Source organism: Giraffa tippelskirchi, chromosome 7 (genome assembly GCF_054371585.1).
Source record: "Giraffa tippelskirchi isolate mGirTip1 chromosome 7, T2T-mGirTip1v1.2.pri, whole genome shotgun sequence".
NCBI lineage: Eukaryota > Metazoa > Chordata > Mammalia > Artiodactyla > Giraffidae > Giraffa > Giraffa tippelskirchi.
The window spans coordinates 21,151,686-21,177,232 of NC_137281.1; the positions used below are offsets into that span (position 1 = coordinate 21,151,686).

Consider the following 25,547-nt stretch of genomic DNA (forward strand, 5'->3'; position numbering starts at 1 on the left):
GGGATGCTGTAAACCACCCACAGTGCACAGGATGGCCCCACAGCGAAGAACTACCCGGCCCAGAATGTCAGCACGGCCAGGCTGAGGAACCCCACCTTTGCTCCAGAGAGGCTGAGCCAAAGCCTCAAGAAAAAAGGGGCAGGTCAAGAAGGAGCATTTCCAGGAAAGGAGTCTGAAGCTGCTCCCCCGGGCCCTGCGGCCCCTCCTGCTCACCAGCAGACCGAGGCAGGTGACGAGAGTGGATAAAACAGGGGGTGGGAGAGAGGAGCCTTTGAGCCAAATTACTTGCTCTTTTGCCTTTTGATCTAAAACACACTTTTCTTATTACATGTCAGACGGGACTGGAAATCCAGCCATTTTTTTCTTCAAGGCAAAACAACCCAGGCCCAACAAAAACACAATAATCTCTCTGGCAAATCTCTGGACTGTCCAGCCTCTCCCTGACAAATCGCAACGGTGCCTACAGATGTCAAATTCACCAACCGAGCCCAATCAAATGCCCAGATTACTAAGGCAAAGAATTGTGAATTTCATTAAATATGTTAAAGGGGAAAAAATCAGCTTTGAAAAATAGTAATCCTGTCTTTCAACAAAAATATTATAGGAAGCTATGAATTTGGTAGATCCGAATAGGATGTTGGTACATGTTTTACTAAGGTAATATAATGGCACACTATTATTAGATCACATTAATCATTACTGTGCCAACGGCGCTGACAGCCCCACTGAAAAGGATTGAAAGGCCTGGTAATGGATATAAATTACCCATTGTGTGATAAAAGGATTTTTACTAAGAAGGTAAGAATAAAACAGCAAATTTCTAATATAACTGTTGTGTAAAAACCAAAATAAAAGTAATCCACGGTCAGTAATATCCACAAAATCAGAAGTAAGCACTTTTTCAACAAGATAAAGTCACAGTAAAAAAATATATATTCAGTACAGTACAAAATTAATTTCTAAGTGCATAATTCCACTATCAATTTTCCTGGTTTATGTAGTGACCTCGGAGGCCCATGGTCAGGAGAAGGTGGGTTTGGCTAATTAGATCTCAGGGTGAGTTTACAGAGGTGTCAGGGCAGCCTCAGAGGAGGAGGCTGCAGACATCAAATATCAGCACTGCCCCTTCTTCTTAAGTTTTTAGCTTCATGTGGGAAAAGCACTCCATGACTGAGTTTGTGATCTTGAGTCCAATTGAGGTGACGGGCACAGAGCCACTCAGACACAGGTTTCCTTCAAGACTGGGCCAAGCCACAGGACCGTGTGCTGAGTGGTGGGGAAACGGGCCACGGGTGGTACCTGGGAGGACCGCCTAGCTTTAGAAGCCATCCCACCAGCTCCCCAACTTCGGTTCCCACTGCTGGCTGGTGGACAGCAGCTCTCCAGGATGTCATATGAGAGGCAATGAGGTCAACTTTGCGGGGCTTTGTGACCCCATTCTGAGACCTTCTGAGCATGTCTTGACAGCACATAGTCATGCCATCCAGGAGACCTGGGACCCATGCTGGATCCCAGAGACCTTTGAATCTGGAAGCTTCTCCAAAGCCCAGCCTCTGTCCACAGAAGCAAAGGAGTAGCTGGGAGAACTTCCACCCAGCACAAAGGTCTACAACCCAGAGAGGGCAGCCTGGTTCCCCACAAGTCACAGGCAGGATCCCTTCAACAAACTGTAAATCAGTGTTCCTTACCAGGCGAGTCTGAAAGCAACGGAGCTCCCTCGTGGCTGGTGGATATTCTTAAAGCCGTGGTGATCAGGAACTGCAAAGATAAGACCTGTTAGAAATTCTCGGCATTGGAGACATCGAGTCCAATAAGACAGGTAAACAACATTCAGCCATGGTAACAATTAGACACTCAACTAGCGTCTAAAAACATTTAATAGCCCCCACTGCCCCAATTCATTGAGCAATTTTTAAATTGGCAACTATATGACCTTTGCTGCAATAAACCAGATTTGCTCAGCTTCTTTTAATGGGAAATTGCCACCTGCAAAAAGAGAAGGGAGTGGAGCATCTAGCCATTTCTTCTCTAGGTGGGATGGAAGAAGAAATGAGAGCAAATAAGGGTAGTCTCTCTCTCTCTCACCCTCTTATATATAGTCTTCCCAGGTGGCATTAGTGGTAAAGAACCCACCTCCCAGTGCAGGAGACTTAAGAGATGAGGGTTCAGTCCCTGAGTAGGGAAGATCCCCTGGAGGAGGGCATGGTAACCAGTTCCAATATTCTTGCCTGGAGAATCCCATGGACAGAAGAGCCTGGCAGGCTACAGTCCATGGGTCACAAACAGTCAGACACGACTAAAGTAACTTAGCGCGCGCACACACACACACATATATATGTGTGTGTGTGTGTATATATATTGGAGAAGGGAATGGCAACCCACTCCAGTATTCTTGCCTGGAGAATTCCATGGACAGAGAAGTTTGGCAGGCTACAGTCCATGGGTCACAAACAGTCAGACATGACTGAAGTAACTTAGCACACACACACAGACACACATATGTGTGTCTGTGTGTGTGTATATGTGTGTATATATATATATATATGTATATATATATATTGGAGAAGGGAATGGCAATCCACTCCAGTATTCTTGCCTGGAGAATTCCATGGACAGAGAAGTCTGGTGGGCTACAGTCCATGGAGTCGCAAAGAGTAGGACATAACTGAGCAACTAACACATACACACACATATATATGTGTGTATATATATATGTATGTGTGTGTATATATATGTAAGTGTGTGTGTGTGTGTGTGTGTGTGTGTGTGTGTATCCCTCCTTCTCCTCCTTCCTCTCTCTTTGGAATTCTAAAAGTGAGGAACTAAGAAGGTACTCAAGGGTTCTTTTTCTCTCACTAATTTAAGGAGGCCCTTACAGCAGACCACACAAAATTTCACCCAAATTTCAATTGACTACTCCTCTTCAGTGGCCAGGGCAGCTCTCAACAGGTCCAGACCAAGAACCGACAATTGGACCAGGGGTCAGGGGTATTGTGTGACATCAAAGTCCTCTCTCTGAACCAAGACCAGGAAAGCAGCAGGATGGGATCAGGGCCCAGAGGGAAAGCTGAGATGCCTGCCACAGTGGCTCAAGAGCCATCAGTTGGGGTGATCGAGGCCAAGCCCTAATCTGTGATCTCCAACTCAGGGCCAGTGCAGTGCAGAAGTTAATTTGCTTTGTTGTGTTACAGAAGAAACTACAGGGCAAGCAAGTGTTCACTCTTGATAAACTGTACATTCTGATATTGCAGAAGTAGAATTCTAGTAGAGAGTTAAGGATGTGTCTATAAATGAGCTAGAAGATGTATTTGGAGAGCACGCAGTGGCAGCCCCAGCCCAAGGTATTTGAACATCAAACCACTGACTTGCAACACTCCATCCAGTTCCAAGATTGATTTCTGGCAACCAAAAAGGTGTTTGCTGAGTACATGCTAGAAGTGTTTTCTCAAAGTGTAACAGGGACACTGCTATCTGTAAACAAATTTCTACCTGCCTATCTTGAGACAGAAAGCAAGTCGACATCTCAACCATCTGCATGAGGACAGAGATTACAAGACTCTCTCTGTCCTCAATCAGATTATCTCCCACATTTTGTGCTTTCTGTATCACTCAACACTCAAATCTAGGCAGTGTAATACATACACTCGAGCTATGCTTTACCAGGTTCTACCAGAGCCTGGAGGCACAGGCCTACGGCACCCAATTGAAGCTGCAAAGACACTTTGCGCACAAGGCTCCTGACACTTAGGGAGGAGACTGCAGGAGGTGGAGGTCAGACTCGGACTTTATATCTAAGTACATGGCTTATAAAATTCAAGGACTATTCTCTAGGGGCTGTTCACTTAGAAGCGTGGTAAGTTCCAGTGACAAGGAGAACACGGGACACTTCTTCTGGGGAAGTCCCACCTCTGCATGTCCTCCGGCTTCACACCGCTGATCAGACCGCCAGCTCCTGCAATCTGCCCAGGGTCAGAGTCACCCGAGGCCCCAGCACAAGCCCTGTGCCCTGGTTGGGGCTGTGCCCTTGTCGGGGCTGTGCCCTCTTCAAGGCTGTCCCGAATGGGTAGGGGGTTATCCAAAGGTGGCCGCCTGCCTAGGAAGTTTAGCCTAATAAGCTTCCTGCTGGAGGAGGAACCTCAGGAGGGGAAATCGAGTTAGTGCCATTTGTGCCTTGGCGAGCCAGTCTAAACAGGAGGGGCTCCTGGTGTCTGAATGTCATTACAGTCACTGCAGGTCGGGCAAAGGTGACCACATCAGACACTGATGCTTTAATTCAGGATGAGGAGGAAGGAAAATGCCAGTGCAGTAATTCTGTCTTCCTCAATGAAAGAAAACAGCTCTTCAGGTACAAGTAAGTAACTCGCCTTGGGAGGTAACGTAGTAACATAACCTGGTCCCTGACATGAGTCTCCGCTCATCCCTGCCTCCCACAGGGACCCCACACTGAGGAGCCAGGCAGGGGGACACCCAGGAGACATGGCCCACAAGCCCAGTGTGGTGCGGGTACCACCAGATCGGCGGAGCGGTGGAAGGGGGCAGGTAACAAAGGCAGCAAAAAGCGTGGCATGAGTCAAGGGGGGCTGGGTAGCAGCTGCCTCATCAAAAATGCCTGAAATCCACGAAATTGATCCCCCTGCCTCCCCTGTAAGATGCAGGTAAGATACACACCAGCCCAGGGGAGCAAATGAATTTAGGAGACCTGTTCACTCAGTGGCTCAGACCTTCTGCATGCCGAGCCCTGAGGCAGGCCAGGAGCAAGCAGATCTGCCATGGGATCCGGATCAGCCCACTGTGCAGAGTCTGGTGAGACAGGGAGCCGACAGACGGCCACCATGGGAACCGGGGGGGGGGGGGGGGCGCATGACATGAGCCCCCCAGCAGGTGCAGGCAGGGCCTCGAGGGAGACAGGGATGGAGGTAAGGGGAGGGCAAAGGTCCAGAGATCTTGCCGTGGGGCTCTAGCAAGCAGTGCAGGGTGACTGCAACTTGGAGAAGCAGGAGAGAGAAGGCAGGGAGGCGGTGGGGAGGGATGGAGGGATCACTTCGAGCCTAAGGCACTTCTAAGGCCTCTCTGAGGAAGGGGAGGGGAGCAGTGGGGATGGAAAGCTCTGAGAGAGGGATTTTGAAGGCGGCAGTGGACAGGAAGACGTGGGGGACACAGAAAAAAAAAGTGAGCCCTGGTGTGTCCTGGCACACAGTGGGCCCACAGTGTGGCATCCCTGTGAATCTGCTGGGCCCCCACCAGGGGACAGGAGACCCCCTTCCTCCTGAGTTCTCCCAGGAGAGACATGGAAGCTCTGAGCAGAGCCAGGAAACCTTCGCGGGGCAGGAGCCCAGACTCTCACCCTCAGACACAAGGGCGAGTCAGGAGATGAGCAGACAGGCCACACATGCCCCCATCGCCAGGGCCTCTGTAATGAGCCCCAAGATGAACACAAAAGATCCTTCCTCTAGACACACATGGTGCCTTTCTGTGCTCATTACACACCTATCTACCACTCTGCACCATGACAACTGGAAGGTCATATGAGTGACAACGAGAGTTACCATTTCCTGAGGACCTGGTACCTGGCACCGTGCTGAGACCGGTTCCCCACAGCACGAGGGGAAAGGGCTGTGCCCCGTTCACCTCCCGGTCCCCAACCTCCGGCAGAGGGCTCAGAGCTCAGTAAGTATTGTGTAGAGGGGAGGAAGGGAGAAATTGAGGGAGGGAAGTAAAGAGAAAAGGGAAGGATGGAGGGAGTAGCGGAAGATGGAGGGACAATAGGATAGATGGGGAGATGGAGGTGGATGGAAGGAAGGAAGGGAGGGAGGGAGGAGAAGGCAGTAGAGATGGAGGAAAGAAAAGGGCGGATGGAAGAAAAGAAGGAAGGGCTGGCTCACCTCACCCTTCCCCTGGCCCACGCTCTGCTCCAGACGCTGGCCCTGCGGGAGGCAGAGTGTATTCCTGGAGATGCCCCTTCCCAGGGGTCGCTTGGAGTTCCAGCAGCAGGAGCAGGGCTGTCTGCTGCAGAGTCTGGGCTGTCTGGGGCAGATGGGAGCCGGATAAACTGCTTTCCTCCCAGACAAGAGTTAGGAAACAAGCATTCGGAGACAGACCAGCCAAACTCCTTCAGCCTTGTGTCTGGAGAAGGGTGCAGATAACAGGAGACACCTCCGGAGCTGTCTGCACATCTCACCCCAGTGTCCAGGGCCAAGGCCTCTGAACCTGCCCTCCTGGGCCTTGGGCTCTGCTCCACCAAAGGGGCACACAGAGGGGTATTCAAGCCGCTCCTTCAGGGGACGCCACCTGGGGCTACATCGCCCCTTCCGAGGGTCTGGGTGCCTTTCCCAACTCAGTGCTTAATATTCTCCAGGCCCACCAGGGACAAGTGCCAAAACATGGTGGACTTGAGACTTCCACTCCAAAGCACCGAGAGATTCCTGATTTCTTTCTCCGAGGCTCAGAGGGATGGACAGAGCCCCAGTGACAGCCCTCATCCTCTCTAGTTCTCAACAGAAGAGGCTTCCAGGTGAGGAACGCAACCTGGGAGAGACCCTGAGGGGCTGAGCCCCTCATTCAGCCCTCACTCATCAAGTGGCTCCCGTGGACCTAGACGGCTTCTAACTTCTAAGTTCCAGGGACCGGGCATAAGCAATATTTCTGCTTGTGCAAAGCGTACACCTTAGTGAGCAGTGACAAATAAAAGTGACATATAATATGAGCAAATAATAAGCTCCAAGAAGAAAAAAATCTGGGAAAATAATGGACAGACTCATCGTTAGACAAGGAGGAGACCTCACTAAAAAGTGACCTTGACAAGGGATGAAAAAGAAGTAAGGGAGTGAGCCCTGTGAACAGCTGGGGAGAGCTTCACAAGCAGAGCAAACAGCAAGTGCAAAGGCCCTGCTGTAGGACAGAGCTGGTGTGTTCACAAACAGCAAGAAGCCATGGAGCCGATAGGCATGGACAGTAAGTGGGAAAATGGGACAGGGTGGGCTATTTAGGATTCACATACCTCAGCAGACACAGTAAGAAACATGGGTTTTATTCTGAGCCATTGGTGGGTTTTGAGTGAGGGAATAACATGATCTGATTTACCCTGTACTGGCTGCGATGGGGAGAATAGCAAAAGGGGACCAGAGTAGAGGCAGGGAGACCACTGGGGAGGCTTCAGCAGTTGTCCAGGTGAGAGAGGAGGCTGATCTGACCTGGGCTGAGAGCAACAGTGATGGGGAGAAGCAAGCAGATTCAGGATGCCTTTTGTATGGAGCCATGAGACTTGTTGAGTAGGAAGCCAGGTATAAGGGGCACCCAGACTCACCCTGCGCTCATCCTGGCCCTGGAATCTGGTGGCACAAGGCGCCACTCCCTCGTCAACCCACGGCTCAGGTGCAAAAACCGTATGTTTCTGATACTTTGACATCTGGGGCCTTACTGATCCTGCAGGGACAGCCTCTCCCAGCAAGAGCCAATTCCCAGAGATAGCAGATGACTCCCCTGGGAGCACATCTTTCATCTGCAAACCAATCCAGAGCCCATGCCCCAACCACCTCCTATATCAGGCTCTCACACTCTGGACCATTGTCCACCTGTTCTGGTCACCCAGGTACCAGACAACTAGAGACAGAGACAATTCCAAGCCCCAGAGCCTGCTAAAATTATCTGACTAGCAAATCCTAGGGCTTCCTTGATAGCTCAGCTGATAAAGAATCTTCCTGCAATGCAGGAGACCCCAGTTCCTGGGTTCGGGAAGTTCCCCTGGAGAAGGGATAGGCTACCCACCAGTATTCTTGGGTTTCCCTGATGGCTCAGACAGTAAAGAATACGCCTGCAATGCAGGAGATCTGGGTTCGATCCCTGGGTTGGGAACATCCCCTGGAGGAGGGCATGGCAACCCAGTCCAGTATTTTTACCTGGAGAATCCCCAAGGACTGAGGAGCCTGGTGGGCTACAGCCCATGGGGGTCACAAAGAGTCGGACACGACTGAGCGACGAAGCACAGCACAGCACAGCCGATCCTAGGTCTAATTCTCCTGCCTTGTCGTGCTTTTCTCTCAAAAAAACACAATAAAGGCTCTTGCCCATGTTTTCACCTCTTCTGTTTGCCGACCAACCCTAGTGCTCCCCCATGCAGCCCTGCACGGCGTGGTGTGCCCCCTCCCCTTAAGAACTGTGAGTAACAAATGATCTTTTCAAAGGCAGAGTGCCCTGGTCTGTTGGCCTCCCCACGCACTTGCTCTCAGGGTCACCTTGGAGCCACCACCCTCTCCTAACTTCTGCCAGAACAGGTGTCTGAGGAGCTGTTATTCCACAGCCTCAAAGTGTCTCACAGCAGAGAAGGAACACTCAGAACTCAGGCAGCCCTTTCCTAAACCCCATCAGCTCCCCCGCAAGGGGTCCCACCCCGGACCCACCGCAGTTGCAGTCAGGCCTCCAAATATAGGGCTGGCACCTGTGTGAGTGTATGAGTGTGTGCGCACATCTGTGTGTGTTTGCGCACATACATATAGGGGGTGGGTGGCAGTTGCCACCCTGACGCAGAGCCCAGCATCACAGGACACGACTGAAATATCATAACATGGAGTGCGTTGGGCTGCCCAGACATGCTTCCAAAGGCAGCCTCTTCTTTCATTTTAAAACAAAGGTAACTTTGATGAAGGAGCTATTTGATACCTGTTCGATCTAAATGCTTTCAGGATACACAGACATCAGACGCTCACAGGAACCTGAGAGCCCGCGATATCAGCCCAGACACTGGGATGATAAAAGAGGAGTGGAGAGGCTTCTTCCCGTCAGCTTGCGACCCGGTGCATGTATTTTAACATGCTTTAGCATGAAAAAAAGCCAAGATGCTCGGAGCCAATCAAATTACTTCTCTGTCTCTTTAATAAACAAATCCATGTGCACATTAACAGTGTTGAAAATTCAATTTAAACTCTTTGTCTGTTGCTGCTTACTCTAAAGATGGTCTTTCTTAAACAACAGAACACCAAGGAGTCGTTAGTGCTCTCTCTTCATTACTTCAAAAAACCAATCATTAGACACCAGAGTATATACGTAATTAGAAAATCACTTCCTTTGCAATCCAAGCTAAGTAGTTTACATACTGTAATTACAGGGACAAAATCAATTTTTAATCATTTCCCTGATTGGGCTCATCAGCTCTGTGGGAACATTGTAACCTGCTTGTTGTGCAAAAGCAACATCTGGGCTAAAACAATTACCCTTTGTTTGCTACAATATTCCTTAAATCTTTTTGCTTGCATAAAAAAATGAAAACATGAAGACAAGATATTTGGATGTCTTTTTGTCCTTGATCAACATATATCCGAAAGTTCTCCTCATGACGTGAGTTTAATGTTCCCCAGAATTTACGGTTTAACAGTACACATCCAAGGAATGTATTTTTTCAGTGAGATAAAAGTATCTGATTGTTTTAAAGATCCATTCAGCTGCCTAATTGTTCCATAGCTAACACATGGTATTCAAACAACCCACACATTACAAAAGCTCATCTGGGTAATCATGGGCAACTATTATTGCGATGGTTTACACTTTTCTAATACAAATGAATGGATTTTATCAAAATTTAAAAAAAAAAAACTAAAAAGCTGAGTATGTGTGAAAAATAGTTGGTATGAATTGGCAAGGCGAGGCTAAGCATTTTGTTCTCTTAATAGGAAATGACCTCATTTACACTGGAGTAATAATTAGTACTGCTTCACTGACAGTTAAGAAAAAAAAACTTTCCCAGTATAATAAGGCAGCATCTCCTTTGTTAGGAGATCTACATTGATTATTAACCCTTGCCAAGAAATTCCAAGTTTAACTCTACGTTCCACTAGGCTCATACTTGCTGGCAAAAGATAAAAATAGCTGTTTTGGAAACCGTTGCCTCTCTCCCAGATTTCCAAAGTATTGCATCTGAGCTTTTAAGTGACAATCTGAAACACTTGGTGTCCCCTTTGAAGGAAAATGGAAAGCCCCCGCCACCCCACCCCGCAGCCACAAGAGCCCCCGTTGGGCCCTGCACTCCCCCGGTGGCCCTGGTCCTCCCCATCCTTTTGAAGTTTATTGGCTTTGATTTTTGCTTGCAAGTCCCCCAACCTACAATTAATTCATAGTCAAAACAACCCTGAGAAGGAGAAAAGGAGAGAGGGAAAGTGAAAGGAGAAGGAAGAGATGCTTGCTGGTGATTCAGTCCAAGCTGACAGTGCAGAAAGGAGACAGGAGTGCATGAGCCCTTAAAATAATACATTAATAGTCCAGGAAATATCTGGAATATATTCACACACACGCCACCACTTCTAAAGGGACCTGTTCATTGACCAAATCATTCCTAAACTCATAAGAGTGACAATGGATGTTTACTGAGTACTTACCATGTGCCAACCAGAATCCCTCATGATAGTACTGACCCTCACGACAACCCGGTGAGGTGGATATACCATTATCGTGTTCATTTATTGATGAGAAACTGAGGCACTAGCCACAAAGTAACAAGTCCAAGGTTAAGAGCTCTTAAGACGTGGGAACCACCCTGTGCCACTATGTCCCAGGACCGGACAACATCTCTCTCTCCACCCCGTGGCCTTGGAGAGCCCCATCTCCAAAGCAGCCAAGCTTGCCTGGTGTCCGCTAGTCGGAGACATCCTATGGCCCCACGCGTCCTTAGGAGCACACACAAGCCTTGGCACCATTCAGCACATGTTCCTAATCCTCACCCCAAGGTGGGAGATTCCAAGCCAGGATAAGGCAGAGGAGAACCCGCCCTGTAGGCCAGTGTGCTCAGGGCAGGAGGCACAGACCACATGCACACGCCTCCCACAGGCTCAAGATCTGAGTCACTGGATACGGTGCCAAACTGCCATGCTGGTGGAGTCCCAGAGCCTGCACCAGGCAGGACGGGCACCCCAGCTCTTCCTGGAGGCTGTTTCCTCTGAGAGCCAGCCTGACAGCATCTCTCCAATGTCTTTGCCCAACTGGCCCCAGGTCTCAGCCTATCCCTGCGAAGGCAGCTCCCACATCAGTTCAAGACTCTACAGGACAGCAAATTTGAGACCGCTATGACCCCCAGAGCGCGAGGAATGCGGAAGAGGAAAAAACAAGTCTCCCACATTGTAAATGCTTTCTAGTTTACTGTATCACCACCTAAGTTAAAAACATTTATCCCTTTAGAGGAGACATGTCATGTCGTCATCAGATCATAAGGTATCTATGATGCAGCTTATCTTGAAGAAGAAATGTGAAAAACTGGAAAGCACAAGTGCTTTTTTTCCTTTATACTTACTGCAAGTAATGTTGCCGCTCAGGTACTCTGTACTCTGTCTGGCAAATAGTGCTCGAATATTCAGCCATCACACAGAGCCGCACTGTCCAGCTCGTTAGTCACTGACCACAAGTGCCCACCAAGCATGCGAAAAACCGTGTCAGCCCAAAGTGAGGTGTGCTGTAAGCCTAAAACACACAACATGTTTGGAAAGATGTCAAATATCTCTTTTATATTCTTTACACCTTTTTACATGTCAGAGTGATAACACTTTGAATACACTGAATTGAATAAAATTTAGCCTTAAAACCAATTTCACCTGTTGCTTTTTACCATTTTAATGTGCCTATTAGAAAAAATGTTTTCATTTTGTTTCTATTTGATTTTACTTATTTTTTAATGGAAGTGTAGCTGATTTACAATGTTGTGTTAATTTCTGCTGTACGGCAACGTGATTCAATTATATACACATATACATATATATGTGCATAGATATTCTTTTTAATATTCTTTTCCATTATAAGTATAAAGTTGTATATGGAGCTACATGAGCAGCTTCTATTATATTTATACTGTACAGTGCCAATTTCAACCTGTGCAGAAACTCAGGCCATTGTGACAGCTGAATTTAGCCATCATAAAAATTCATTTGTTTTCTGAAGAGGGTTTTAGAGAAAATGTAGTATAATCAACATCACTTGAAATGTTGGTTCCATAGATATTCTCTGAGTCAAAATGAAAGTTAGACAATTTCTACCTGAACCATTGTAGGGTCTCCTGTACAGGTGTTGCTTTTTCCAGTTCTTTTAGTTTTATAAAACTGGTTATTTAAGTAATAGTGCTCACTTCCAGAACATTTGGAACATACAAAATATTACACAGAAAAAAATAACATAATTCTATCAGCTAGTGTGATTGTTGTTGATATTTTGGTGTATTTCTTTCTATTCTTTTGTGTGTGTGTGAGTTCGTGACCATAACTGAAGACACACTGCATGCGTATTTTTGGTTTCACATGTCCTAAAACCTCAGGTCCTAACTGTAAGGAGACTCTGTTTGGCCCTATGAGAATATAGGCTACTGGCTGAGGTGGCTGAGTTCCCACAGGTGTTACAAAAGGAAAACATTAAGAGACAAGCCATAAACTAGGAGAAAATCTTAGCTAAAGACATATCTGATAAGGACTGGTATCCAAAATATACAAAGAACTCTTTAAACTCAACTATAAAAAAAAACAAAGAGCCCACTTAAAAATGGGCAATAATCTGGATGCCTCACCAAAGAAGATCCACAGATGCAAATAAGCACCTCAGATGCTAGACATGACATGACATTAAGGAAATGCAAATTAAAACAATAATGAGATACCATTACTTACCAGAATGACTAAAACCCCAAACTATGATACCACCAAATACAAAGCTATAGAAGAAGAATTCTCATTCACTGTTAGTAGGAAGGCAAAATGGTACAGCCACTTTGAAAGACAGTTGGAGAGTTTCTTATAAAGTTAAACACACTCTTCTCATATAACTCAGCAGTCATGTTCCTTGGTATTAACAGTTACTCAGAAGAGTTGAAAATTCACATCCACACAAAAACCTGCCCACAGATGTTTATAGCAGCTTTATTCATGGTTGCCAAAATGCATAAGCAACCAAGATATCTCTCAGTAAGAGAACGGACTAACAATCTATAGTACATCCAGACAGTGGAATAGTATTTAGTCATAAAATGAATTAGCAGAACCATAAAGACATATTACTAAGGGAATGAAGCTAGTCTTACAAGTCTACATACTGTATGATTTCAACTCTACAGCTTTCTAGAAAAGGCAAAACAAAGGAGACAATAAAAGTATCAGTGGTTGTCAGGGTTTGGGGAGGGAAAGATGACCAGATGAAGCACAGGAGATTTTAGGGCAGTGGAATTATTCTATATGAAACTCTAACAGTGGATACATTTGTCCAAACCTATAGAATGTACAGCATGACAAGTGATCCCTTTAATGTAAACTATGGGCTTTTGTTAATAATAATGTATCAATGTTGGCTCATCAACGGTAACAAATGCAACATACTAAATGGCAACCCACTCCAGTACTCTTGCCTGGAAAATCCAATGGACAGAGGAGCCTGGTAGGCTATAATCCATGGGGTGGCTAAGAGTCGGACACGACTGAGCAACTTCACTTTCACTTTTCACTTTCATGCATTGGAGAAGGAAATGGCAACCCACTCCAGTGTTCTTGCCTGGAGAATCCCAGGGACGAAGGAGCCTGGTGGGCTGCCGTCTATGGGGTCGCACAGAGTCGGACATGGCTGAAGCAACTTAGCAGCAGCAACACAGTAGGAGAAAATGTGGGGATGGGGTCTTATAGGGACTGTATTTCGTGCTCAATTTTCCTGTATACCTAAAATTTCTTTAAGAAACAAAGTCTATTAATTTAAAAAAAAATTTTTTTAAGGAGAAGAAAAAGTACAGCTTTGATGAAGCCTTTCCTGGCTGGAGGATTTCCACGTGTGCAAATCTGGAAACCTCTCCAGCGCTCAGAGATTGCGGATCCTTCAGAAATCTTCTGGCCACCACTTCTCTGAGGAGTTGATGGTCGGTCAAAAACTTCCCACAGAGGCTGCTCGGGCAGGTCTTCGAGAAGAGCACTGGGCACTCGGCACAGATCCTGCTGACTGGTCTGTCTGTACTTCTGCGCAGGGTGTTGTGGTTTTCTTGCTGGCTCACCTCACAAAACAAACTGACTTATGCCTCCAGAGCCGAGCAGGCCAGCCAGCCTGCACCCCTCTCAGGGTCCGTCTCCTGGAGAGCAAGGGGAGGGAGCTGCTCGGACTACTTCCACTCCTCAACAGGGCAGCCCCCCAAAGCCCCATCCTTGCTCCTTCGTCTCCAAGACAGAAACTTGAATGAAAGTTCAAATACCAGTAAGAAAGTACCAGTAAGGATGAGGGGCCAGACAGAGGTTCAGAGTGGGCATGAGCCACCTCCCCAGCTGGAAGCCAGCAGCAATGCGGAGAGTAATGCAAAAATTACAATCGAATGGTGGCATCTTCTTCATTTCTCTATCTGGGCATAGGATGCCATCAAACTGCTGCTGCTCTACCGAACTGCCAACCTCTCAATCCATATGATGTTTAGCTCCAGTTACTGGTTATTCTGGAGAAGGCCCAGGAACATTCAAGGGCAACCAATTCGGAGGCCACATAAAGTATTTCACACTGGTTTCCTGTGATTTTATAGTAACAAGAAGAAACAGTAACTGCCAAAGCCATGGGTCCCTCAAGTATCCTGTAAACTATAGCAAAAAAAAAAAAAAGGCAAAGATGACTGATGAAAAATAACAGGAAAGGTCCCCAGGAGCATAACTCTGAGGGCAGAGCCCACTGCAGTGGCATCAGCACAGGGGGACAGAGATACCCCAAGAAAATCTAGTCCTTCCTAGTCTGTCCTGTCAAGAGGCCAGTGAAAGGCTCCCTTGCTTATCTCCTGGTAAAGTTCCTAATCCAGAATCCAGAAAATTCAAACACAACAATTCAAAGAAAAGGAAAAAAAAAATCCTTTCTCTCTCATCTTCCAAGCCTTTCCATTTTGGTAAAGATTTCATAAACATTCTTAGAAAGAGTATATTCTCTCTCCTCTGCCCACAGGTAACAAGGAACAGCAGATGTTTCAGAAACAGCACATTATAAAAAAAAAAAAATCCAATGTCACTAAAACCAGAATGGAAAATGTTTTATACATTAACAAACATTGTAATGAATTTGCACAACCTTAACCGACTGTATACCCAGCATAATGAAATGGTCTCCATCTTTTCAAATAAAAAATTACGTATGCTAGCACATAGCTTTAGAAAAGCATTGTTCTTTAAAAAAAAAAAAAGAAACCTGCATTTTTCCCAGCTACCATGTAATTTGTGAGATGCATTTTTAAATGATCTGCAACAGCAGCGGCTTCATCAGTCAGATGATACCGATAGATAATTCACCAAACCGTCACATGATCTTCCATCACTCTAAAAGACGCGAATATATTGCCACAAGCTTTGGGAATAATGGGTGCACCTGTTTACGGTGTCACCTCTGTTTGCTAATTGTCTCCTTGAGCTACATTTTACTTCTAATGCATTTATTTTTGACAGGCAGTGTCTATTTAGAAATCACATTACTTCAAGTGCAATTGTTCTTTTGTCTATCAAGTAAATGAAGTGTTGTTATACAGATTTCAGGTTCTGATTAGTAAAGTATCAGAGCCCCAAAAAGGTCAATCAGTTATTTACCTGAGGTAATAGAAGGATGACAGACATCTCAAATATACTCCAGCTCGTGCTATAGGCCATTTTATTATAATTACTCAGTTCGGTCTAACTTAAATATATATTCCTAGGGTTAACAGTTAAAAAGACACAGAGCATGTGTCCAGAGACTGCATCGACTCAGAATGTAGCCAGGTGGGTCTTGTGTTTGCACGACCAAGTCTCACCCTTTCAAATATGCAGCCCTGGAAACGTCAATAATTGTGGCCAAACAAGCGTGTGGCTGGGTGCATCCCCCTATCTGTTGGCTTGGACAAATTCCCCCATTAATATAGGTGTTTCAAAATAATTTTTCACATCATTTTACTCTTCAGGTCTGATTTGATGAGTGAGTTCAGATCAATATGCAGGTAGTTACAACTGAAATAAAAGACGGATAACAACTGTGGAAAGACAAACAGCTGTCTGTGAAAGCCGGAACCAGCCAGAACCAGGACTGCCTTCGACTTCCACTCTAGAGCCCGTGAAGCCGGCTGTCCCCAGCGATGGCCACACGAAGGCCACATCAACAGACACCAGGCATATATGAGGAGAGGCTGGGGACCGACTTAAGTCAGAAACCAGATTTACACAGACATTAACGAACTCAGGTTAATTAACCGGAAGGTATTCGTTTTGAAGGAAAACAAAACCTGAGCACCAACCTGCTTCCTGGCGCTCAGATTCAAATGTCTAAATCTCAATTACCCTCAAAGCATTCCTATAGAGCATCCCTCCACCTGACTTACTGCTTCAAAAGCAACCCAAACCATGAATCATAGAGACAGTTCTATATTTAGGAGTCACTTGTCTCTTAAGTGGATCATCTACAATTTCTCTATATTCTTCCTGATCTCTCTGTCCGTGAATTGTATGATTCTCCCTCCCCTGCCTAGGCCCTACCCATCCTCCACGGCTCATACCACTCAGTTATCCTTGGTGCAGCCTTTAGCCGAGCACCACCAACCCCTCACACTGGTCAGATTGCCCAAAACATCCCTCTCTGGACACCTACCTTGTTCAGGCCTATGTAAAGTGGCCACCTCAGGTGGGCAGGGGGCCTACAAAGAATTCCAGAGACCACCGTTACTCAACACACTTGCTAAAAGAAAGAGACACAAAAAGCCATGCTCGCCTTAAGTCACATTCTAAATTGGCTCCCTGGAGCATTCCCTACCTTGTTCACTAAAGACTGTGTGTGTTTCCTCAGTGTTTAGCATACGCTATGTAACCTGAGCAGGACTTGCATTGTATCACTAGTTGTTTTTCCAAAGTGTTTTCCCACCAGGACCATAATTATATGCAAACTACTTGACTTAGAACCATTTGCAAACATGTTTTAAATGTTCACTAGGATTATTCCACCAATTAGAAGCAAGAAAAGGAGAAGACACGTGAATCCTTCCTGGGGGAGCCCAAAGCCAATGAGATGGGGGAAACCCTGACATGCAGAACCACAGACTATGTTCAAGGAGCAAAACCTCCATGACATTTTCTACAGGAGCAACAAGGAATGTCCTCTTCATTCTGCAATTTATTTCAATTCTAAGTACTCTAATCATGGGAAGTACTTTTTGCTTTTTAAATAGCCTGCTTGTTTTTACAGGTCAAGAGCATAAATAAAACAGTCAAGTTGGAAACTTGGAAAGCTCATTTGCAGGAGAAGGAAGTAGTTATAGATCGTCCATTTGTTCAGACGCGAGGCAGCTCTCAGGAGGCAGCTCAAGCACGTGTGAAAGCCAGACCCCACTGGCCAGCATGCACTGGGGGTGGGGCTGGGGGGGACGGAAGCCCCCTGTCCTCTTATTTGGGGAGGATCACTCTTGGGAAAAGACAGGGGAGTTGCTGGAAATGTTCAAGGGCTATACTGTAAGATTTTAATACAAACAAACCTCTAAAGCCAAGGGTTAAATAGTCGGAGTGAGAGGTGGACTCCACCAAGGGCCACAGAGGCAAGGCCACGTGGTGACTGGGTCGCCCGGAAACACAAGTACCCTGAATTGCTAACTCTGACATTGACTCATGTCACTACTACAGTAGCTCTTGATGGATTAAATCATGTGCCTACTAATTACCATACAGGATCCAAATACTAGCAGATCATTTCTCAAGTGCCGAGGATCTCAAGAAAATAAGATGCCTGAAGTCAACATATTTAAGATGGTTAATATCTTTACCCAAAAAAAGAAGAAAAGGGATGGAGGAGAAAAAAATCACTATCCATTTTTCCATATGAGATATCACATAGGTGTGCCTACCACCAATAGCAGGAATCATAACCAAATAAACTGTACTCACTTGCAGACCTCTCTCTTTTTCTTTCTCTCTCTCTCTTACTTTCTCACACATACACACAAGGCTGATGAAGGAAATGAGGCCATGAAAACTCACTACCAGTAAATACCAAGGCCACTGGAACAGACAGGACTAGAGTAAGGGTCTATCAGAAGAAAAAATTTCTGGGACAACTTCAAGAACTGGTGATGACCTCCTGTGTCTAAAAGAAGACAGTGTCACAGGATGTTTGGGGCTCTCTCTGCAGAAGACACGACTGGGTGAGCCATGACTCACCAAAGCAAGTGCCTGAGAGCTGGCGGGTCCCAGCTTCCCACGATGCCAGGCAGAGAACACAAAGAAGGACATGGCTGGTGGCAGCTTAAGACTACAATAAGCCCCAGGACCACATTTTTATTGCTACCTTCACTTCTATTTTTCCTTTATTCTGCATGTGCTAGAAGAGCCCCCACCCTCCCTTTCTTTTTATCAAACATTCCTAATGTAGTGATAAAATGAGGAAGAATGAAAGATTATTATAAAACAGGACTTTTATGGCTAGCGTCTATGGAACAGTCACACTGTTACATATATTTTCTCTAAGTAATCAGGAATGTATTGGTATTTTGAAATTATGTATCTCTAATAACACAAAAGTACTTAAGAACAGAAATAGACAGTAATGGAAAATGCAGTCAACTGTTGACAACATATAGAATTTCTGAAAATAATTTGCAGAGAACAGCACAGCAGATGAGTCAAAATTTTCACAAAAATATTTCTTGCCTCCGATAGTCCAATGTAATTCATTTTCTATCTCTGTTCATTAATCATTGTTAAAATTAGTGATCCATTTCTTCCACTCTGCCATCTGCACTCAGCTTCGTAACAAACATGACACCTTCCTGCATAATAAAACCTGACAACTACTAGGATGCATTTCCAAATAGCTTTCTGCATATTTGCACCTCTATAACGGATTCCGTTGTCAGACAAAAGTGGATTATTTAACCAGAGTTCTTTCTTTATCAATTCTGAACACAGATGTGTGTGAGTATGTATGTGTGTGTGTGTTAAAATATGATCAAGAAAAACCCGTTAATTTTAATTAAAATGAATTTGTCCTGTCTTAAGTAGAAGGTATTTTAAATCCAGGTTACAACAGCCAATACTGCTCACCAGAAGCATGGAGTGGAGTATCATACTTGATATATGAAGTTTACGTAAATAATTTGTGGCTTCATCTTGTAAACTTTTCTAATAAAAGTGATCCTGACATTCCAACCTCCTAAAAAAATTTTTTTCATTTTAATATCCTGCTTTATTTTGTTTTTCAGTCTTTGATCACAGAATTTCAAATAAATATTTTTAGGGAAAGACAAAACAATCAAGGAGTAGAGAGATACAGATGAGAACACCAATGAATAATTAAACACATGCCAAGTGTTCCCTTGGGGAAGCCACCACTGGGTCCAAACCACAGGGAAGAATTCTTGGTCCTCCTGGATGGCATGCCATGTGGTGCCAATCTGCCTGACAGTGATGAGGGTGGGATCAGAACCTTCTCCTTATCCTTTCAAAGAGCAGCCTCTTAGGAAGAACATCGATGAACTTCCAAGGAAGCAGTGTCCACTTGAATGGCAGAGCAGACCTGCATCCCTATAGCCAGCCTGGACTGAGGGGGGCATGATAAGGTGACCCTGGGTCTGTCCAAGGTGAAAAAAGCGACTTGTATGTCTCTTTTTGCCCACTCTCAGCCTGCCTCTTCTCTCCTTGCCCCTTCTTCTGGACATGGAAAATCCTCAAGAAACACATTTCCAAGCAATTCAGTCTCCTCCTGCCTATATTTCCTGGGACCTGTTAAGCTCCATGCCAGGAACGCTGGGGGTATACAGAGGTGCCCCAACATTGAATCAGCACCCCCAGGGACTCATAGCATGGTAGGAGAGACAAGCTTTATGCAGATGTCTCCAAACCAGGAGAGAACACTAGATGCCATCACAAAGAGAGAACTTCGAAGGAACCCTTCCTCCTAACCTGCGGTACGCGGGCTGAAAGAGGACCCAAGAGGTGCTGCAGAAACAAGATGGCATATGAGCTGACTAAGACGTCAACAAGCAAAGTCAAAGAGGAGTGGGATCCTGGCAACAATGAAGCCGGTGGTGGCTGGCACCCTGGCTTTGGGGGAGGGTTTAGGCTGGACCAAGGGGCTAGATGAACAGCACGGACTGGAACAGCCAGTGCCTTGTCTCCAATGGACACACGGTCGTGGGCACAAGGGGGAGACCGAAGGGGTGGAACCCTGAAAGCACAGCCAACAAGTCACATGCAAAAGCCAATACAGCAGCACGAAGAACACATAGCTCTGTGACGAACTGCACTTTCTTTGAAATCAAGGAAACAGCCATTTAATGACTGCTAGCCAATGACTCTGCCTCTATCTCTTTCACGTGCGCGCGTACGCGCGCGCGCGCGCACACACACACACACACACACACACACACACGCCTATTGACAGAGCAGAACTTTTTGTTTAATCCCCCCGGTTTATCTTCCTCTGTCCTCACAGCCTGGTGTGGACTTGGAGCGGATCCCCTAACTAAGCCTGATTAGAATGAGAACAGTCAAAAGACAAACTTTGCAAAAATCAAGGTTTAAAATAGAAATAGCAACTGACCCTCAGCTGCACTGCTGCCGGCTGGGACAGTGACAATAGCGACTCTTTTGTTAAACTTTCCTGAGAGACGTGCTCACCAGACTGGGGTGGGTGCGTGTGTCTGTCTGTCTCATGTACAAGAGAGTGGGAGAAAGGTTTTTAAATAGCTGTGGCTCAAAAAAAAAAAAAAATTAATAGCAAATTACCATTCACCCCTCAGCAGCCAAAATGTCTGTTGATTCATTTAACATATACAAAATCCAAAGCCTCCCTATAAATATTTCAGAACTTGAAACCTTCCATTTTGTCCCTGGCCTGGAACAATAACACACACACATGCACGCATACACGCGCACGTGCACACACACACACACACACACACACACACACCCCACACTACGGGGGTGGGAGCTGGGGAGGGTATGCAACCCCCTCCCCCAGGCACTGTCTCCCAGCCACCCGGCTCCTCCAGCCTGGAGTTCCCTCTTCCCTTCACATGTCTGCATCCTGACACATTCAATTTCAGGTTATCAGCACATCTGAATTATAGAATACTGATGGGGATAGAGGGCAGGCCTCCCTGGGCTGATTAGCACCATTTAAGAAAGCTTTCGCCAGCCGGCTTCATTGGCTGGGAGCGCCACCATGGTGGGTGGCCTTTCTGTATTAGAAGTCAACACAGAGCTGTCTCATTTGAATTAAATATGGACAAAAAGAAAGATCTGATTATGCTTATTCATAGCTAACCTTTCAAGTTCACCAGGCTGCCAAACTTGGAAGTAAAAACTGAAAGTTTCTTTCCTGTGTGTCTAGATTGTTGGGTATTCTTATTTTCTCTAGCAGTTTTTCAGTGAGTCTGAAGTGTGTGTGTGTGTAAGTTTTGGCCTGCTCAATCTGGGAGCTTCTTTCTAGAAAGTTGCCTCAGTAAAGATCCAGGGGAAAGCTTTCAGTTCGGTTACAGACAGACAACAATGGAAAGGCAGGGTCTGATTTTAATCCATAAATACATGAAAACACACACACAAATTTGGCTATAGGAGATTTCTTGCAACAGAATGAGTAACTGAAAATTTGATTAGCACAAATAAATTTCTGACATGGGACTGAGTGGGGCAGTGATTCAGAAAAGACCTAAACGTACAGAATACTGGAATCACTGGGTTGAGAATAATACCCTCGTTCATGGTAGCATTTACCTTTATATCTTCACTTTCACAGATACGCACACACCCCATTATTTTTAATTCCCCTCCTTCCTGGGCATGGGCAACTCCTCCGACACTGAGTTAATAAAAGAAGCAGGAGTCTCCGGGAGTTCCCGAGGGCCCTGCAGCCGACTCCACGGGTGACGGCCCCCGGGGTGCGGGTGAGCTGGAGGCAGGCACAGGCTGTGGCTCGGTCCTGGGCTGGGACCCAAGAAATGCTCCCTGAGATAACTATTACTGGAGACGGGCTCTGGCGCTCACTACCCAGCCAGGCTCTGGTCCCATTCAGTTCACTTTAACAAATGTTCATCGAGCCTCTGCTGTGTGCCGTGTGCTGGGTTTCCACAAGGGAAACGTACACTCCCCCAGGGTCTTCCTCAGGACCCGTGTCCTGGGTCCTGCCTGCCTGTGGGCCCCTGGGGCCATCACCCTCACACCTGTCCACACCATGCGGTTCTCTGTCCTCTCTCTGCACGTCCACCCCTGACAGGGAGCCCTGCCACTCTGACAGGTCATCCCCACGAGGTTGCTCTTGCCTCTTCATCTAGATGGTAAACTCCTTGAAGGCAGAAACCACCTTTCGGCCTCCTTGGGGGCCTCCCTGGAAAGTCTTAAACACCCAATCAGCCAACCCCAGCCGAGGCAGTGTGTGAGCACAGCAAAGTGGGCAGCCCCCGCCCCAAAGGGCACCCGGGACCCTACCACATCCCCACCTCTGCAGGAAAGTGACCCCCCAGGGCACCTCCAATCTTCACCAACCCCCACCCCCGCCAGGGTCCCTCTGAGTACCCAGCAACCAAGGGCTCTGAAAATGCCACAAGTCTGCGACCACCATGCAGCCCTCCCCCCCAACCCCAGGGCAGCAGAGTGGTGCTGGCAAAGGAGCACAGGGGGTCCTTTCACTCATTCTCACAGTCCCCCAACACATAGCCTTGAAATACTAAAAGCAAAATGCAGCTCGGGGCAAAGCACTAGGAAGGATGTTCCTATGGCTTCCAAGTCAACACCAGCCCCATCATTTGATTGTGTGCCACCCCAAGTTACTTAGTACACGAGTTCCTTTCCTCTTGATCCCCCAGGAACCCTCAAGGGACAGTTGGGTAGCAGCCTCTTTCCTCCCGGGCCTCAAGGACCCATGTTCTGGGTGGCCACAGAGGGAGGGAGGGAAGCATCAAGCTCAGCCCACCCCTCGGGGGTCCCTCTACTGAGGAAGGGGCACTGAGCTCAGTGTTCTTCCTTGCCTTTTATGAGTTGGTGAAGCCTTCCTTTCATGAAACACCATCGTCACCATCTAAACCAAACCCACATCTCTAAAAGGGGTAAGCTCGATTTCTCATCGCTAGCTTTGAACCTGCAGGCTTCCCACAGTGCCAGTAATTGCATTGCCAACAAGACACAGAAGTGCACCCACCAGCAGCAGGAAACCCGAGGAGTGGGTGGGACTCATATCCACAAAGCGTGTGCCCAGGCTGTGCCTGCCCTCTGCCCGTGGGCTGGCCCGGGGCGGAGGGGGTCCCCTGAGCACCTGCTACCTTGCTCCCTGCAGCCATCTCTCAGTCAGCCACAAACCACCTTCACAATTTCCACCATCTCCTGTGCCACCTGCACTGTTATTTACTTAATACTCTTCTTTAAATTAACTTTAAATCAACTCACTTTTTTTTTTAACTTAGCCTCACCTTAAGCAATAACATCTGTGAAATCTCAGCTAGGATGTGCTACTTATATTTTTCTAATAGGTCTTAAAATACCCAACTGTTAACATTTTAAATCTACGTATCATCTAAAATTGTTTCACGTAGCACGAACCACATTTGGAGAGGCCTCAAGAAGGGCAGGGTAGACTGCAGTAAATGGGACGGTCCAGGGGTCAGAGGGTCTTCGGGCTCATCCTGGCAAGGAGGACTGCTTCAGGGCACTAACAGCCCTGAAGCAGCATGGCTGCCCACCTCCCCTCTCCTCCTACTAATGGCCTGAGGCTTCCTTCCAGACTCCGCCTCAGGAATGGCGGCCAGGGCTGGCACTGGGGATGTAATTTCCTAACTGAGAACCCTTACCCTGTCACTTTCCAACCTAGATAAGGACCCTTAGTAGTGACACTGTGAGTGGCCAAAGAACTTCTTTCTGATTCTATCCTAAACTCACCACTAGGAGTTTATCTCACTACCAAGAAAGCTCTGTTTGAGAACAGCCAATGCCCACATTACAACAGAGATGGCCTTGACCGCCACCTCTCCTCCTGCTCCCTCAGGATGACCACACAACTGTGATTTTCTGTCCCCTCCACCAAAAAAAAAAAAAAATGCCAGCAGAAGCTCTGCAGTGGGAAGCAGAATCCTCTCACCCCACCCAGCAAAGTCTAAACCGACAGCTGAGTGGCTCCATGAACTGCGGCACTTCCTATACGTGGATAACCACTCTGATGGTCCCCAGCCTGGACAGGGGAACACTCCACACAAGGTGGGACGAGGAAGCCCAAGAGCAGACATCTGCATCTGACCTGCTGCAATATGGGTGGATGGAACTCTCCAGAACTCACATTGAAAATAAACGTAATGAAGACATGGGCGTCACCTCTACATTTTCAACATCCTAGTGATTAAGTGGTAAACTTAAGAAAGAAAACCCAGCAAGTAAACTTGAAAAGAGGCAAAGGAATATGTGTGTATATATATGCAGTTGTGTTCGACTCTTTACAATCCCAGGGACTGTAGCCCGCCAAGCTCCCCTGCCCATGGGCTTCTCCTGGCAAGAATACCGGAGTGGGTTGCCATTTCCTCCTCATCCCAACCCAGGGATCAAACCCACGTCTCTTGCATCTTCTGCATTGGCTTTGCATTTTATCCAAACTACACAGCCAACGGTGTGGCTTATTAGATCTAAAGACTTGGTGGTCTCAGGAGATGAGGAAATTTCACACTCTGGTTTGAGGGCATATACTTCTAGTTTTGGAAATGTTGTTCCCATACTACATGCCCTAAGAGTGGTTCTCGGACTTTAACTACATCCAAATCTCCTGGACAGCTTATTAAAATATACACTGCTGGGCCCCATTCACAGAGTTTCTGATGCCATAGGTCTGGGGCAGGCCTGAGAGCCTGCATTCCTAACAGGTTCCCAGGACCACCCTTGGACAATCCCTACCCTGGGTAATCTCAGGAACCCGCTGCTGCATTTTTTTTTCTCTGTAAGGGAAGAACTGCATCCCTGCTCACCAATGCATCACTTAGGTAATTTGAAATTTTTGATCATCAGAAGAGCATGAGGTCTTTTCTCTTTAAAGTGTAATCACCCATATATGAAAGCATCAGAATATAAATGATGCAGAAAAAGCAAAAACATCAGATACCTGTTTCTGTTCCATGAAAAATCACAGTCACCACCACCACCACCGCTGCCACCCTGCAAAAAATTAAATGAGCTGCTACAAGTTTCTCTCTGTTTCCCCTCAGAAATATCATAGGTTTCAGGTAATTTGCTTATCGTTAAACAAATTACCAAAAACCTATAATACTTTTAATGGTGTATTTATTCCAATGTAATAATAAAAAAATTTAAATTTTAAATTACTCTACATGACATGTACTAAAGAACTAGTAACAAAAATATACAATTGTAAACCATGCATCCATAGAATGGTGCCAATCTGTTGAGATGACCACGAGAAAAGGGAAATAACTCTTTAAAAAAACGTGTCTCATATACTTTCCTTTCGTGCACCAAAGGTATCTTCCACAGCATGAGAAGTGCGTACACCTCACCCCTCCTTCTGAAGGTACACCTCAAGACCTGGACTGTAGCTGCTTGCTCTTCTCTCAGATTAAGAAGAGGAGCTGGTTTCAGTTTTAAAGCCCT

The 25,547-nt window shown here is 46.4% G+C and overlaps 1 protein-coding gene and 1 long non-coding RNA gene across 10 annotated transcripts in view; one reads left to right on the forward strand and one right to left on the reverse strand.

The window, feature by feature from the left end:
- Positions 1–25,547, reverse strand: part of ZNF536 (zinc finger protein 536) — a 443,099-nt gene that overhangs the window by 387,463 nt on the left and 30,089 nt on the right. For 6 of the 9 annotated variants that reach the window (XM_081505684.1, XM_081505680.1, XM_081505682.1 and 3 more), the window contains 2 exons: positions 11,273–11,439; positions 1,689–1,758 (listed from right to left, as the gene is read on the reverse strand). The gene's annotated coding sequence lies outside the window, so the exon portion shown is untranslated. The remainder of the gene's footprint in view (positions 1–1,688; positions 1,759–11,272; positions 11,440–25,547) is intronic. The other 3 variants (XM_081505679.1, XM_081505683.1, XM_081505681.1) reach the window with 1 other exon arrangement.
- LOC145512106 (uncharacterized) lies at positions 1,486–8,894 on the forward strand. The gene is made up of 7 exons (XR_014058279.1): positions 1,486–1,819; positions 4,225–4,351; positions 4,434–4,539; positions 4,650–4,803; positions 5,454–5,667; positions 6,356–6,951; positions 8,679–8,894. It is a non-coding gene; the product is annotated as an uncharacterized LOC145512106 (long non-coding RNA).